The sequence below is a fragment of the Tenrec ecaudatus genome, chromosome 4 (genome assembly GCF_050624435.1).
Source record: "Tenrec ecaudatus isolate mTenEca1 chromosome 4, mTenEca1.hap1, whole genome shotgun sequence".
Lineage (NCBI taxonomy): Eukaryota > Metazoa > Chordata > Mammalia > Afrosoricida > Tenrecidae > Tenrec > Tenrec ecaudatus.
In genome coordinates, this window is record NC_134533.1 from 201,244,580 (window position 1) to 201,260,132 (window position 15,553).

The following is a 15,553-nucleotide window of genomic DNA, read 5'->3' on the forward strand; positions in this document are numbered from 1 at the left end:
GGCAGCCGCACCCTGGTCCAACCATCAGAGAGCAAGAGAGCAAGAGACCTGAGAACTCACAGAGCCATTTCTCTCCCTGCCCTTCAATTAACCCCACATGTGTTTATTGGCCAGGCTGGCACAATAAACCTTAACTATCTCTCCTACCTGCAACAACAAGAAAGTGGAGAACTAAGCAGCTGAGGTCAAACCCAGATCCCTCCCTGGATTCAGAGCTGGCGATGAAAAGATTTTGCCTTTCAGTTAAATTAAACTTCTCAAAGCATCCAGCAGGAAAGAGAAGAAAAGCAGGATTGACCCAGATCTCTTGAAAATCCTGGGGTTCCTTATCCCTGAACATGGTAGGGATGGCCCCACAGAGGAGGCATGATCGGAGCCGAGCTCAGCATGTGCACAGTTGATCAAAAGCAAAGTCAGGATCCAAGCACTGGCCTTTCACCACAAAGACCCTGACTGAGTCTCTGCTGCCCCTGGCAGACTGTGCGTCTGAAAACACCCAAACCTGTTCCGATATTTTAAGTACATCCTCTCGGCTTGGGAAAGTAAATTTCCTGACCTACCTCTGAGTCCTTCCATCTGCGACCTCACAGGGCCACCCAACAGCATCCTGTCTACAAAGGCCGTCCTCTGCAGTGACCTTCAAGATATCTGATTGATTAAGACAGTCCTGGGAGCACTACCTGTGGGTTAGGCATTGGGCTGCTTAACACCACGGTCAGCAGTTGAAACCTACCAGCCTTTCTTGCAGGCGAAAGATAAGACTGTCTACTTGCGTAAAGATTTACAGTCTCGGAAACCCAACTCTGGGCCACTCGTGAGTCAGCATCAACTTGGCAGCAGCGGGTTTCCTTCGGCTTGGCTATCTAAGACCCACTGCTACAAACCAGTGTCTGGTTCCGCTCTTCAGCTTCGATCACCTTGTCCCAGGCCCAGGCCGTTTGGGGACTCACATACTGCGTGACGCCACATAGCAGAGGAAGTTCTGTCTAAATAGGCCACAGATAGCCATGTGGGTTTCTGTACTGACCCAGCAGAGGCAGCAGTGGCCTCAGGCTCTTTATCACTGAGGGGGATGCTCTCCTGCCTCCTTCCTCAGCGGAGCTAAGGGGAAATGGCGCACCACTGCGGTAACAGCCCTGGTGGCTTAGTGGTTACGTGTTGGGCTGCGCTAACCGCAAGGTCAGCGGTTCATAACCACCAGCCGCTCCGTGGGATAAAGACTAGGCTTTCTCCTCCCATGAAGCGTGGCGGTTGTGGGAAACCCACAGGGACAGTTCTACCCTGCTCTTACAGGGTTGGCATGAATCAGAACTCACTCTACGGCCTTGAGTTCGGTCTGTATGGTTGCCGTATGAAAACTTTGTGGCAAAGGGCCACACAAGCTACTCAGGGTAGAGCGATGCAGAGCGTGGGGACCACCGTGCCCATGGCACGAGGGAGTGGCAACCAAGGACCTTTTTCAGACACTGCCTCTCTTGACCTGCTCCCCAGACTCGCCATGTCAAACCCTGGGCCAGGGCCAGTAGTTACAGCCGGTGCGTCAGAGCGATGGGTGACAGCTGGGTTTCAGTGACTTGGGCCAAGCTCTTGGGAGATGCCTGTGCACCGAGCACAGGAAGAATGGCAGCGGGCAGACAGGTCCCGGCGTGTGACTCCCAGCCTGACCACTGGTGAGCTGTGACGCCTGAGGCAAATGGCTCAGCTGTTCTGGCCCTGAGTTTGCTCCGCCATACAATGGGAGTAAGACTCTCATACAGTGACTGACATGAACCGAGAGCTCCGTGTGGGGACTGTTAGCTCATTAGTTGAGGGTTATTGTCTTCAGGAGCCAATGGGTTGATTTAGACGCACAGGGACCCCTGTGCACAACAGACGGAAACCCTGCCGGAACCCGCTACGCCCTCATGGTCGCTCTGATGTCTGAGCCCAACAGTTAATGACCAGCCATTGGGTCCAAATTCATCTCACTGGGGGGGGTCTTCTTTGTGGTGGTTGATGACCTGCTTTTACTGATATGAAATGTGCTAAAAGTGATTTCATGTTTTTTATAATCAATTAGACATCTGTTTACTATAAATCAAAATTAATATGCATGGCAAGATACTTGATTTTATAAAGTATTCCACACATGCCTTCTATCATTTTGCTCATTGATTGGCTTGTTCGTTCACTCACTGGTTCACTCATTCATTCAACAGAAACTTCTCGAAGGCCCATAATATGCCAGAATCCATGAAATTCACCAGGAAAACAATGATTACCTGGTCAAAGCTCTTTGACATGCATTGTCTCGCTTCACCTCTTCACATCCTTTCCGGCAGGATGAGAAAGTGGGCACCCCAGGGGCGTCAGTGATTTCCTCAAAATACCAAGTACAAAGACTAGGACTCCCCTCAGGCCTCCCAGCAGTCAACGCAGTTCACTTTACAGGGGAGTCTGCTGCCAGAAGGGCGGGGTAATTAATAACCAAGAAGGGGTTCCACCCAGCCAGGATCCATAATTGATGCTTCCAGAACACTGGACACCTCCCCTCATTGTAGCCTTTTCCGTCCGCAGTGCCCAGTGCCTAGGCGAGTCCCTTATTTTCTAGGCTGCCTCCTCTCCTCGTGGGCTCCTGGGCAGTCTGAGTCATCTCTGTGTTCTCGGAGCCTGCCCCGAACAAGGCATGGCCTGTGGACGGTGCCTCCTGTAGCTGGGCTCCCGTGCCAAGGACGGAGTGATAAAGTGACCAGGGCCAAGGGCCCAAGGGGAGCCTCTGCTGCAGAGAGGCTGGGAAAGAGGAGGTCTGGCTTTGGTGTAGGGCAGTGGACTCGGAGGAGGGGAGTCCCCGGCAGAGGGAGACCAAAAAGAACGTGAGACACGCTATGTGCCACAGCCTGAGTGTGGGTAGGAGACCCACATACGTTATCTCTGATGGAAGGCAGGAGGTATGTGTTAGTCTGAATCCATTAGAGAAACAAATCCACAGAAACTTTATGTAAAGGTTAAGTGCACATCAAGAAAACATCCCAACCCAGTGCTGCCCAAGCCCACAAGTCCAACCTTAGCCCATATGTCCGACACCAATCCACAAAGTCCTCCTCCATCTCACAAAACACACGCAGTGACACTGACGGCAGGAGGAAAGCCAAGTCAGTGAACGTGTAAGCATCTCAGCGCTGGCAGGGGTCTCCACATGGCTGTTTCAGCACCCAGGGCTGCATCGGGGTAGGTTCATGTGGCTTCTCCTTGGGAATGTCTTGCAGGAAGTGAGCTTTGCCAGCTGAAGCAGGGCACTGGCTAAGGCAGCCACACTCTGGTCCAACCATCAGAAAGCAAGAGACTGGAGAACTAGAAAGGCGAGGCACACCAAGCCATTTATGTTTCCGCCTTTCAATTAACCCTACATGTGTTTATTGGCCTGGATGGCACAATAAACTTTAACTATCTCAAGGGAGAAACCCTTCTACTGGAGACTCACGACCTTACTAGGGACTCAGAGTTGGGGTCCAAGAGTTCTGACAGGCCTCAGGAGGCCTTTGAGCTGGCCCTGGACAGCTGGCCTTGCCCTGCACAGGTACATTGAGGCACCAGCTCTCGGCCTGGTCCTGCCGAGATGCAGATACAGGACCCACAGGTGTCTGGCTGCCCCACCCCCAGGCATGGTGGAAGGCTCCATCCTCAGAGCCTGGATACCAGCTGCAGAAGGAGTCGAGCCAGATGCTGAGAGTGCCAACAGACAAGGCTCAGCCAAGCTGAGACCCAGGGAAAGGGGGTCATCTCATCCCCTTCTCTGCTACCCCAGGAAGTGCACCATCCCTCCACCAATGTCGTGGAGAACAGGGAACTGCAGCTACATGGGTCAAGTAAAAGAAATGACAAGCATATAAAGTGTCTGAAAACCACAGGACAAGCCCCGAGGCAGCAGAGGAAGGGATGACTCACATTCTCTGGGCGAAGGGTGTGTGTGTGTCTGAGAAAGCTTTGGAGGAGGACTGCACCAGTGAAAAGGCTTGGCAGGAGCTGGCCATGCAAAGAGGGGGAGGGAATGGTGTTCTCAACCCAGAGACACACAGCTAGGTTAAGACCAACTTTCCAGGAACCTACAAGGTTTGGCCAGACCCAGAGGGGTGAACGAGGAAGGCGACAGGAAGGAAGGCAGGAAAGGCCAACTGGGCAAAGGGGAGCCTGAGACCTTGCTGTGACCTTCAGACAGAAATGAAACTGCCAGCGAGGTTAGAGATTCTCTGTTTGGAAGGGAAATGCCCATCGGTGCCTAGAAACAAACCTGTGTGCAGGACGGACTGACCAAAAGGCTGTCGGTTTCAACAATCCTGCAGTCATTTCCAAGGGGAAGACCTATCCACATGCTGCTGTAAAGATTCAGCCCAGGAAGACCCAAGGCCGGTCCACTCAGTCAGCTGGTGGGTCGTGTGGGCTAGCTGGCCGTTGGAATTGACGCAAGAGTAGACAACAACCACAGCCCCAAGGGAACAGAGGGTGAAAAGGAACTGATCTGGATGCAGCCACACCAGCTTCTTGAGGACAATGAATGCCTGAAAGCATTGACTCTGAATTTTAACATCTGAAACCTAACTTTCTTCTCTGGGCCCTCACAGCGGCATCAGCCAAGGTCACAAAACCCAACATCTTACAAAAGCCACCAGCTACATAAAAGAAACCTGCCTGCACCACCCATCTAGACGGAGGGTCTTTAGCACCAGGGAGGGCCCTGCTGCCTGGTGGATGCTCAGTAAATGGATGTTGGGTGGGGTTTTCTGTAACTAGTTCTTTGGGTTGCCTGTTGCCTTCGACCCATCTCTTAGTCTCTCTGGCTCACTGAGGTCATGTAGAAAAGAACGAGGCTCTGCCCACTTCCAAGGTGATGCTCAGGGTGGGAATCCTCCTGAGAGCACACCCAAGGATGAACCACTGGGAAGACTTCCTAGAGGAAGAAAGGCCTAGGGGACCGCTCAGTGCCTCCTTTCCTCTTTGTGATAACGTGGATTCCCACACCTGCCTCAGCAGGCTTTTCTTACCAGTTAGATGGTGGGAGGCGGGTGGAGGGAAGGAAACCCATGGAAGGAGCCGGGTTTGCCCTGAGCCCTGAGTATGGGCTGGATCCTCTGCGGGAAGACCATGCTGCTCCTCCCCACGCCTCAGCCTCAGCCGGGCGGTTGTGAATGGTGGTTGTGTGTGCATCTGTACCCGGGCTCAGTAATGGCATCTTCATCCTCACAGGGGTCCCATGCAGGCCTGTAGCTGAATGATTCTTGTTGCTGGTTTGTTTTTTTCCTTCCCCTCCTGTTGTTCCTGAGTTAGGTGGAAGATATGAGATGAATCAGACATCAAACCTGCCCTACCCTACGTGCTAGACGCATATTAATAATACCTGGGATTTCTGAGTACTTATTGGAGCTGTTCTAAGCATTTTGTATGAAGTGGCTTAATTCTCAAACTAGCCTGAAATACCCACACCAAATAATCAATCTGAGGTTTCCATCCCTCTCTCCCCACATCCTCATTCACCAAATACTGTGCCCAGGAGGCACTCCGTAGCTGTGCTTTGACCACAAGTGGTCCACGGTGAATCCTTCGACACTTGTCAGCCCACCAGGCCCTCCCAAGGCAGCCAGATGCCTGGACAGACCTGGAGCTCCCAGACAGACCTGTTGTGCCACTCTCTGTTTCAGCCCCACCTGGGCGCATTCTCCCGCTGGGTAGTTCGGCAGCTGCCTAGCACATCATTCTTCCCTCTGCCCGCCCGGGCCTGGCTGTTTGGGTGCTGGCACATGCCACACAGATGAGGAGTCCTGACTTCTGCCCAGCCCTGCCATCCTCACCCTCGAGGTGTAGGAAAGGCATAGGGTGGCAGCCAAGCTCAGGATGGCTGAGGCTGACCTGCAGCTGAGTCATGACATGCGCTGATCGAGAACGGGGGCCCAGGAGAACCAAATATTGGTGTGTATCCAGCCGCGTCTAGGGAAAGAGGGGCCCAGGGAATCTGAGTGTCCAGGAGGGACCATCGGCTCAGGTGCAAGAATTCATCCTATCCTTCAAACCTCAGGCTAAGTGACCCCATCCTCTTCCTCGAATGGTCAGTTCAGGACCCATCACGAGGCGAGGGAAAGAGAAGACACGGGCGGGAAAGCAGGGCTTCCGGCCCTCTGTTAAGAAATGAAGTTCCCAAAATAAAAAAAATAATGATGAATAGATGAGATGAAAAAGAAATGAAGTCCCAGGGGAATCAGCAACACTGGAGACACCAGAGACAGCGCTGCCTTCGGGAGGTGGGAGCTCCAGCGCGGGGATTGGAGGCCTGAGAGGGACAGCTTGTCCTTGTCCTTGGCGGGCGGGTCCACTGGGACAGCAGGTCTCAGCCCTTCCCTCCCACGGCCCTGCCAGGCTTTGTGTGGGAGTTAGGGAATGTCCTCTGTGAACATGTTTTTTTACCACAACCAAGAAGAAAATGAAGGTAAAGCTTGCTACAACGGATTCTGGGAGTCACCTGTTCTGCCCACAAAGAGGACCCAGTGCCCCTTGGTGGGCTGAGGTGCAGGAGAAGACAGTGGGTCAGGCCCTGGCGATTTGTCTTCCCACCCCCTCCGGTGGGCCTCTCCCCTTCTTGCCTCCTGCATTGTCAGGGGCTTGGGCTCCTGGGTGCTTTCTCAGCCCCGTGTTCATGGACACCGCACCTTTTTCCCAGCCTCCCCGAGGGCCAGGACTAGCAGGAAGCATGGCGGAGGCTGGCTCTTCATTTCCTGTTTGGGGACAGCAGCCCTTCCTCAGTTACATGACAAGTTTGGTTCCCAAACTCGCCATGCTTGGCTGTTCTTTCTGACTTTCCCCTACTCAGCCTGAGCCCCACACGGCAGGCTCGGCTGTGTGCTTGTCCAACGGGGATATGAAAATGGAAGGAGATTTGGAATCTGAAGCCCAACTGTCACGCTGTTGGCTGAGCCCATGGCAGCTCGATGAGTTTGGTGTGTGAGCATGGCTGTGAGTTTGCCACCACCACCAGCACCACCATCACTACCAGTACCACCACCACAACCGCCACCATTACCAGCACCATCAACACCACCACCACCAGCACCTCCCTACTCTCCCCACTCTTCCTCCACCACCACTACCAGCACCACCAGCACCACCATCACTACCACCACCATTACCAACACAACCAGTACCTGCACCACCCCCACTACCCCTACTTCCACCACCGTATCACCATCACCAGCACCACTACCCCCCCACCACTACCAGCACCACTACCACTACCACCACCATTACCAGCACCATCCCCATCTGCACCATGCACACCACCACTACCACCAGTTGCCATGGAGTCGAAGCTGCCTGCTGGTGCCCCCAGAGGTCTCACAGTGGAATTGCTTCATTGGGTTTTCAATGACTGCCAGTTGAGACGTTGATTGCCAGCCCTTTCTTCTGAGGATCTTCTGGGTGGACTCCACCTGCCAATCTCTTGGTTAGCAGCTGAGCACTTTGACCTTTCACCGCGCTCAGCTGGGCCTGCCTCATTCGTAAGATGAGGGTAACCCCCCCACACCCCGCAACCTGTGAGAATCAAGTATGCCCAGCCACCTAGAGAAGCAGCCAGCAACCCCAAAGGCAGTCAGGCCTTGGGAACCAAGTGACCTGAGAAGATCTGTGGGCAAACCGTTTGGAAGTTCCTGGCGCCTCTCCTGAGATGTGTGATGCGGGCTGGTGGGTCAAAGGCGCCGAGAAACTCAACAGTGAAGAAACCAGGTGAGAATGGTTTGAACGCAGAACTTGGAAAGCGTGCTTGATGCAAGAATCCTGTTTGAAAAAGCAACCTTCTGCGAGGCTGGTGTCCTCCGGCATTGCTCCTACCTTGTGGGAATGTTAGGTGACTCCTGATTGGGAAAACAGCCAACAGCCCACCTCAAAAGAAGAATGGAAAAAGCTTGGGAATTAGGCAGGTCGTCGGCACCTTGTTGGTCCATGCATGGGCCTGCACTGCCTCGCCCCAGGGCAATTTTACTATAGCTATTAGAAAGTTCACGGAGCCCCGGTGGCATAGTGGGCCACACTGCGCCCCTGACCACAAAGTCTGGGGTTCAAATCTGCCAGCCGCTCCTAAGGAGAAAGATGAAGCTACCTCTTTTTTCAACAAACATAAATGGTGATTGAACACGCGAGTCTCTCCAGGACTGAACACACAGAGATCAAACCGACCACATCTATTGGACGAGACGAGGTAGAAAGAAGCTCAGTGCTAGCAGCCAGGGGCCGCCTATGCATCAGAACATCAGTGGCTCATATGTAAAGTTCAGGTTGAAGCTGAAGAACAGTAAACCAAATCCACCGGAAGCAAAATGCAGCCTTGGGTTTATCCCACCTGAATTTCATGAGCACCCGGAGACCAGATCGGCTGCACGGATCACAAATGACAGAAGGCCCGATAAGCTGTGGGAGGACATCACAAGACCTGACGAGGAAGACAACCAAGTCATGAAAAACACCAAAGAAGAATGGATGCATTTGAATTATGGTGAGGAATATGCAGAGTAATGCAGAAAAACGAATCTGTCTTGGAAAAAGTACAGTCAGCATGCTCCTGAGCAGCAATGGCCAGTGTTCATCTCACCCATTTGAGACATCTTATCGAGAAGGACTGGTCCCGGGAAAAGGCCATCGTCGAGGGGAATACTGGCAAGGAGATGCTTTGACACAGTGGCTGTAGCAATGCACTCAGACTGGATAATGGCAGGGCTTGGCCGTGGCCAGCTCTGTGGCACATCAGGGAGGGAGCTTATGTGGTACATAAGGTCAGAAGCACCACCACCCAGATACTGTGTCTGCCTATGTCCTTGGACTATGCAAAGCTCCGCGTGCGGGGTGGTAAAGTCTGTCCTGGCTCACAGTAGCTAAGCCACGTCCTAGAGTAGAACTGCTCCCTACGGCTTCCCTGGGTGCAAGCTTTTTCCTCTATAGAAGTGGGTGATGTAATGGCGCTCTCTCTTTCATTTGTCTTGAGCGAAAGTTTGCAGAGCTACTGAGTTTCCCATTCCACAATTGATGCACCTTCTGTTTTGCAAACATTCTTTTCTGGTCCTCCTCTCCCCTGGATTCCATCCCCCCCCCCCCCCCCACTGTTCCTCCTTCTTTCCTGCCTCTTCCTGCTGTCTGAGCTTTGTTTTTAGCAATCGCTGCCTGAGTTAATTATCCTGCAGAGCACATTCCTCAGCGAAGGTCATTGTTCACCTTAGAGGCCTGTTTGTTGTTTGGTTGCCAGCTGAGCCAGAGGGGTGGATTCGAGGACAGGTTTGAAGGGTGTCTAAGTCACAGTCTCTGGGCGTGTGCCTGTGATATTTCCACACAGACGCAGACAGAGACAGCCAGACCTTTGCTCTGCGGTGTTGTGGGATGGGTGAGGTACTTCATCCTTTGGGCTGGTGGCAGTGGCGCACAAACCACGTGCATCACCTGTTGTCAGGTGCTGTCGAGTTGACCAACTCACAGCAGGAGGAAACTGCGCAGGCCATCGCCATCCCCACAGCTGTCATGTGTGAGCCCATGGTGGCAGCCACTGTGTCAGTGCATCTCCCTGACGATCTTCCTGTTTGTCACTGACCTTCTACTTGACCTGGCATGATGTCGCTGCCCGGGGACTGGCCCCCTCTGACCTATCCAAAGTACGCAAGATGAACTTTTGAGCAGTCTCTGGTTGTACTTCTTCCACGACACATGTGTTCGTTCTTCTGGTCATCCAGGGCATATCCTCTTTGCCAACAACACCCGAATTCCAAAACCTCCAGCTTTTGTGTGCATTTGGGGTCATTAAAGACACCCTGGCTTGGGCCAGGTGCACCTTAGTCTTCAAAGTGATATCTTTTGCTTGTTTTCTTTCTTCTTCTTTTTAAAATTTTTATTAAATGCCCTTATTGGGGGCTCTTCCATCTGTCATCACAATCCACACATCCACCCAGTGTGTCAAGCACATTTACACATCTGCCGCCATCATCATTCTCAAAGCATTCTCTTCCCACTTGAGCCCCTGATGTCCCATCTTTTGCTTTCGAACATTCTACAGAGGTCTTACCCGCAGACCTGCTAAAGAGATCTGTCCCACTTTAAGAGGCTAACACAGAAGGGTACAGCAAGTCTCCATAAAACCCAGAGTGGAGGTCGGTAGAACTCCTCTTTGGATCCTGTCTGGAGTCACAGCTAAAAAAAAAAAAAAAAGAGATCTGTCCCAGGGAACACATCGTAATGCTTGATTTCCTGCCAGCTGTTTCCCTGCATATTGGTTGTGGACCCAGTTAAAATGGGATACTTGACCACTTCAGTGATGTTTTCTGGGGGCCCAGATGTGAGGACCAGATGGGCTTTTTTGCACTGAGTTGCCATCCATGCTGCAGGCTGCAGACCTTATCTCCCTCCCTCATCAAGAGCTTCAAGGGCTCCTGGCTCTCAGCAAGCAAGGTTGTATCACGTGCATATCCCAATCTTCCAATCCAGATGCTCCCTTCTTCTTATAGTCCAGCTTCTCGAATCATTTGTTCACCATACAGATGAAATAAGTCTGGTGAGAGGTTGGAGCCCTGACTAATGCCTTTCCTGATTTTAACCCGCGCTGTGATTTCCCTGCTCTGTTCGAATGACTGGCTCTGGGTCTATGCACAGGTTCTGCATGAGCTCAAGGAAGTGTTCCACATTCCCACTTTTCTCAAGGCGACCCATAATGGCTTGGGTCCACAGCCAGTGCTCACGGAAGCAACAGTCAAGAGATCGAGCGATAGGATGTTTTACTTTGGACAGAGCTATGGGAGAGACTGGACACTTGCTGCAACAGTGGATAAAGATAAGCATCGTGAGAACTGTCCAGGATGGGCATTGTGTCCTGCTGTTGATAAGGGTCAGAACTGACTTCATGCCACTTAACAACTATCAATTGATCGATCACTCTATCTACCTAACTATCCATATCAAGACAAAGATGAAGCTGTCTGCTCCCGTACAGATTGTTAGCCTGGGGAATTCACATAGGATTGCTATGGATCAATGACAGTGTGTTTTAAAAAGACATTTATCTATACAAAAATATTGTATACACATCTGATGTGCATATGATATAGAAGCAGAAAATAGATCATGAGGTTTCCCAGGAATTTTTTGAAATCCTCCTTGTAGAGCTGACTCATATCCATTTCTATGTGGGTGGGGGTGGGGGTGTGTATATAGACAATTGAGGCTAGAATGGTTCATGCCAAACTTCATAGGGTTACGCATCTCTTCAGAGGTGTTCAGGCCTATAAAGAGAGAGAGTGGGGAGTACATTGAGACTTAGCTGTTTCCTATGAATTTCCACGTTGCTTTCATTCAATGGCAGTGAGTTCCCCCTCCCCTCCCCCCGACAGTTGTATTGGTTATAATTCACATATCATATATTCAATAGTTCAACCACATCAAGATAAATTGTACAATCATCACCACAGTCAATTTTAGAACATTTTCTTCAATCTTGTACTCATCGTTATTAGCTCCCCATTGCCCCCTAACCTCCCCTGCCCTACTCCCAAGGGACCATTAATCTAGTTCCTGTCTCTATAGATGCACCTATCCTGGATTTCATCGACAGAAAAATTGAAAAACAAACCAAAAATGGACAAGAATAACAAAGTAAAAAACAGATGAACAACTCCAAATTTAGGGGGGAAAGCATAAAATATTAAAACCCAAAACAAATTTAAATGGCTCATACGGAAGCTGAAATGAAGTGTGCTGAAGTTTCACCTAATTGCGTCTGCAGGGATCCACGCTCCAGTGCTTTCTGCGGGCTAGCAAGGCTAGCCACATCCCTGGGCCACAGCACAGGGGATTCCCCAGGGACTTACACCATCCACAGATATTTTCGCTTCACTGTGAGTTTGTGAGTTTTCATTTTTTAGTGTAAGCATGCATTACTTAAAATTTTAAAAAATACATCGTTGGATCGACCAATCAATCTATCCCACTTCAAGTAGGCCTGGTAAGATAGCACCTCTCTTAACAGCCAGCTGGAACCCTTGCTTAGGTATTTCTCGCCACGCCAACAATGGAGGTTTCTTATGAAGATAAAACTCTAATGACTGATGAGTCCCTCAGACAATAGGCCTGTGGTTTAAAAGCCATCAATTTCCTTTGGATTTTATTTGAAAATAACTGATTATCATCATCAAGTAAAATCACACCCTCTTTCGGGAGGGAGGGAGGGGAAAAATGAGCTGATACCAAGGGCTCAAGTAGAAAGAACATGTTTTGAGAACGATGATAGCAACAACTGTACAAATGTGCTTGACACGATGGATAGAAGATGGATCGTGATAAGAGTTGTACGAGAGCCCCCAATAAAATGAAAAAAAATCACACCCCTTTTAAAAGTCCTAGAAGAAAGACAATAGAGCCACTTTCCTTAACCCAGGCCGTTCCTCCTCTGGACACAACCGCAGTCAAAATTGCAGTGACTAGGCTGGTGCAGACTTTGAATAGACGCATTGTGGCGGCTGGAAGCCCAGGGGAGGAGGGGAAGGGGTCTCGGTGCGCCCGCAGCTCCTCCCACTGATGGGGGTGGGCTGGGCTAGGGAAGGTTGGGGCGTGGGTGTCGGGGAGCCTAGGTTGGGGCACCGCTGCCATCTCGTGGCATACAATAGCCACACTGCAAGCCCCACGGTGGCACTCCCTGGGAAGTGCCCCTCGGGCTAGGGGGAGACGTGGGAAGGCCAAGGTCCAGGAGGCGGTGGGTGGAAGGGCCAAACGGGACCCAAAGCCCATCTGTACGCAACTGGACATCCCCTTACAAAAGGGTCATTGGGAGGAGACTAGCCAGTCAGGGTGCAGAATAGCAACAATGAAACATACAACTTTCCTCTAGTTCTTAAATGTTTCCTCCCCCCACTATCATGACACCTTTTCTACCTTACAAATCCGGCTGGACCAGAGGATGTACACTGGTACACATAGGAACTGGAAACACAGGGAATCCAGGACAGATGATCCCTTCAGGACCAGTGGTGAGAGTGGCGATACCAGGAAGTTGGGGTGGAAAGGGGGAAACGATTACAAGAATTTTACTCCCTCCCTGGGGGATGGACAACAGAAAGGTGGGTGAAGGGAGACGGCGGACCATGTAAGATACAACAAAATAATAATTTGAGCAGATATTAAGGGCTCAGGTAGAAGGCAAATGTTTTGAGAATGATAATGGCAATGGGTGTGCATATGTGCTAGACACAATGGATGTATGTATGGATTATGATAAGAGTTGTACGAGCCCCCAATAAAACTATTTATTTATTTACATTTTATTAGGGGCTCATACAACTCTTATCACAATCCATACATATACATACATCAATTGTATAAAGCACATCCGTACATTCTTTGCCCTAATCATTTTCAAAGCATCCTGCTCTGCTCTGTCCATCCTGGAAGGGGCTGTCTCCCTGGAAAGGAGGCACCCTCTCTGTGCCTGGGATTGTTTGAGCAGGCGCCCCAACTGGGATTTCAAGGATGCCTGGGTTTTCACAAGGTCTGAATGGCCAGAAAGGAGGCCGCCTTCGAATCATCCTGATGATGTAATAGGTTATGTGTTGGCCTGTTAACCTAAGCCGAACCACCAGCTGCTCCATGGAAGCAAGACGAGGATTTAAACTACCTTAGAGCCTCCGAAACTCACAAGGGGGCAGTTCTACCCCTTGATGGCAGTGAGGATTTTCTAGAATCATCCAGGGACTCGCCACCCCACCCTTGCTGCAGGTCGCAGCCAACTGGAGGTGGAGAACTGCCAAGGTCACTGCAGCTTTGCCTCTCCTGCTCATTCCCTCTCCCCCCAGCTCCATCATGAAGGTTGCTGTCACCCAGCACTGTCTCTCCTGATACCTCTCGGCCTCCCACACGCCAGTCAGTACTAGACTATGCAAGAGCCTTAGTGGTTAAAAAAAATAATAATAATGCTCCCGTTACTTGTAATTCCTGCATTCTACTCCTTTTTCTTCTGTTCCGTTATTTCATGCTCAAAAAGCTCAGTGAGACAAGCTTCACAAATACGATCACTACAATTATCGTAGCTACATCAGCAAGTCTGACAAATTCAGCCAACTATGAACCCAGGCCGCAAGGAAAATCCCCACGTGTGCTCGTCACCCAGCCAGGAAACGGCTGGACTGGAAGCCTCGCTGTCACGGATGGCGTTGACGGCTCTGTCCCGAACGCACTAGAAGAAATTGCCATCGAGGTTTAGTCTTGTAGGTGTCTCGATCCATCTAACCTGGGCTTAAAAAAAGTTTTTGTTGTGTTCACTAAAAATGAGTAAATGCTGAAACACTGCACAAGTGTTTTATATTTCAGACTCTGGCGTCACCCAGTGGGGTCTGCAATTCCTTGCAGGCCCCCAGGGATATACCGCGGCCTGCAGCTTCCTGTTGCTCCTTAGCAGCCTAGCCCAGTGTGGGCAGCCTTTGTTTTTCAAGGCCAACAGTGACGTCGATCCGGCCAGGGCCACAGAGCTTTAGCCTATCGCTTGAGGCCGCCGTGTGGCACGTGGCTGCACATTTGTCCTTGTTCCAATTGTCCTCCCACTAGCTTTGTGACAACTGTCCTACTGCCTCTCACTGTCACTAATTGTCCCCAGCCTGGATAGATGTCTCTAGAGCACCCCTGGCATCTGTGCACCCCTCCCCCACTCAGGCAGCTGGCATACTTGCTCTGTCCACACAGAAGGCTCAGCACAGTTCCCTTAAAAAAAATGTTTTCTTTGGAAGCTATTTCTAACGTATAGAAAAATTCTCCGACTTCAGCAAAGAGCTCTCCAACACTTTGTCGCCTGTTATTGATTTCCAGTATTCGTTTCTCCTGTTTCCCTCACATGTGTTTACTAAACCATTTGGGAGTAAAATTGCACCAAGGCCTTAACCTGTAATACTGCAGGGTGTTTTTTAATCGAGGATAAGCATATTCTCATACATAATCACAGATTGTGACCAAGTTCAGCAACGTCAACATCGGAGGCAATGTTTTTACCAAATCAACAACTCTTTCGGTTTATCCATTTCCCCAGAAACACCCTTTATAGCTTTTTGTCGGGTGAAGAGGCTTGGCCCGGGATCCCCTCCAGGAGTCCCTATTTCATTAGTCAATTCTCTTGCATGTCCACGAATCTGGAATAGTCTCCCAGCCTGTCATGCGTGACAATGACCTTTCTGAAAGAACACACCAAACCCATTGCCAGTCAAGTAAATTGATTCCAAGTAGACCTGCCCAAAGGGTTTTGAAGGTTGTAAATCTTTACAGAAGCACATGGTCACATCTTTCTCCAGTGGCACAGCTGGTGAAATAGCTGAATCCATGCATCCCCAGGATTCCTTTACAAAGAATCCTGCAAACCCAACCCAACCCACGGCCGAGTCAACCTGAGACTCAGTGACCCTATAGGGCAGCGTGGGAGAACTGCCCCCGTGTATTCCTGAAACTGACTTTCCGGGAGTAGAAAGCTTGGCCTTTTTCCTGGAGCAGCTGGTGGTCTGGAGGCCTGGTGGCATAGTGGTCACACGGT

The 15,553-nt window shown here is 50.7% G+C and overlaps 1 non-coding gene across 1 annotated transcript; it reads left to right on the forward strand.

The window, feature by feature from the left end:
- Window positions 1-10,066: 10,066 nt before the first annotated feature.
- Window positions 10,067-10,190, forward strand: LOC142447759 (small nucleolar RNA SNORA26). The gene has a single exon (XR_012784412.1). It is a non-coding gene; the product is annotated as a small nucleolar RNA SNORA26 (small nucleolar RNA).
- The last annotated feature ends 5,363 nt before the right edge of the window (window positions 10,191-15,553 follow it).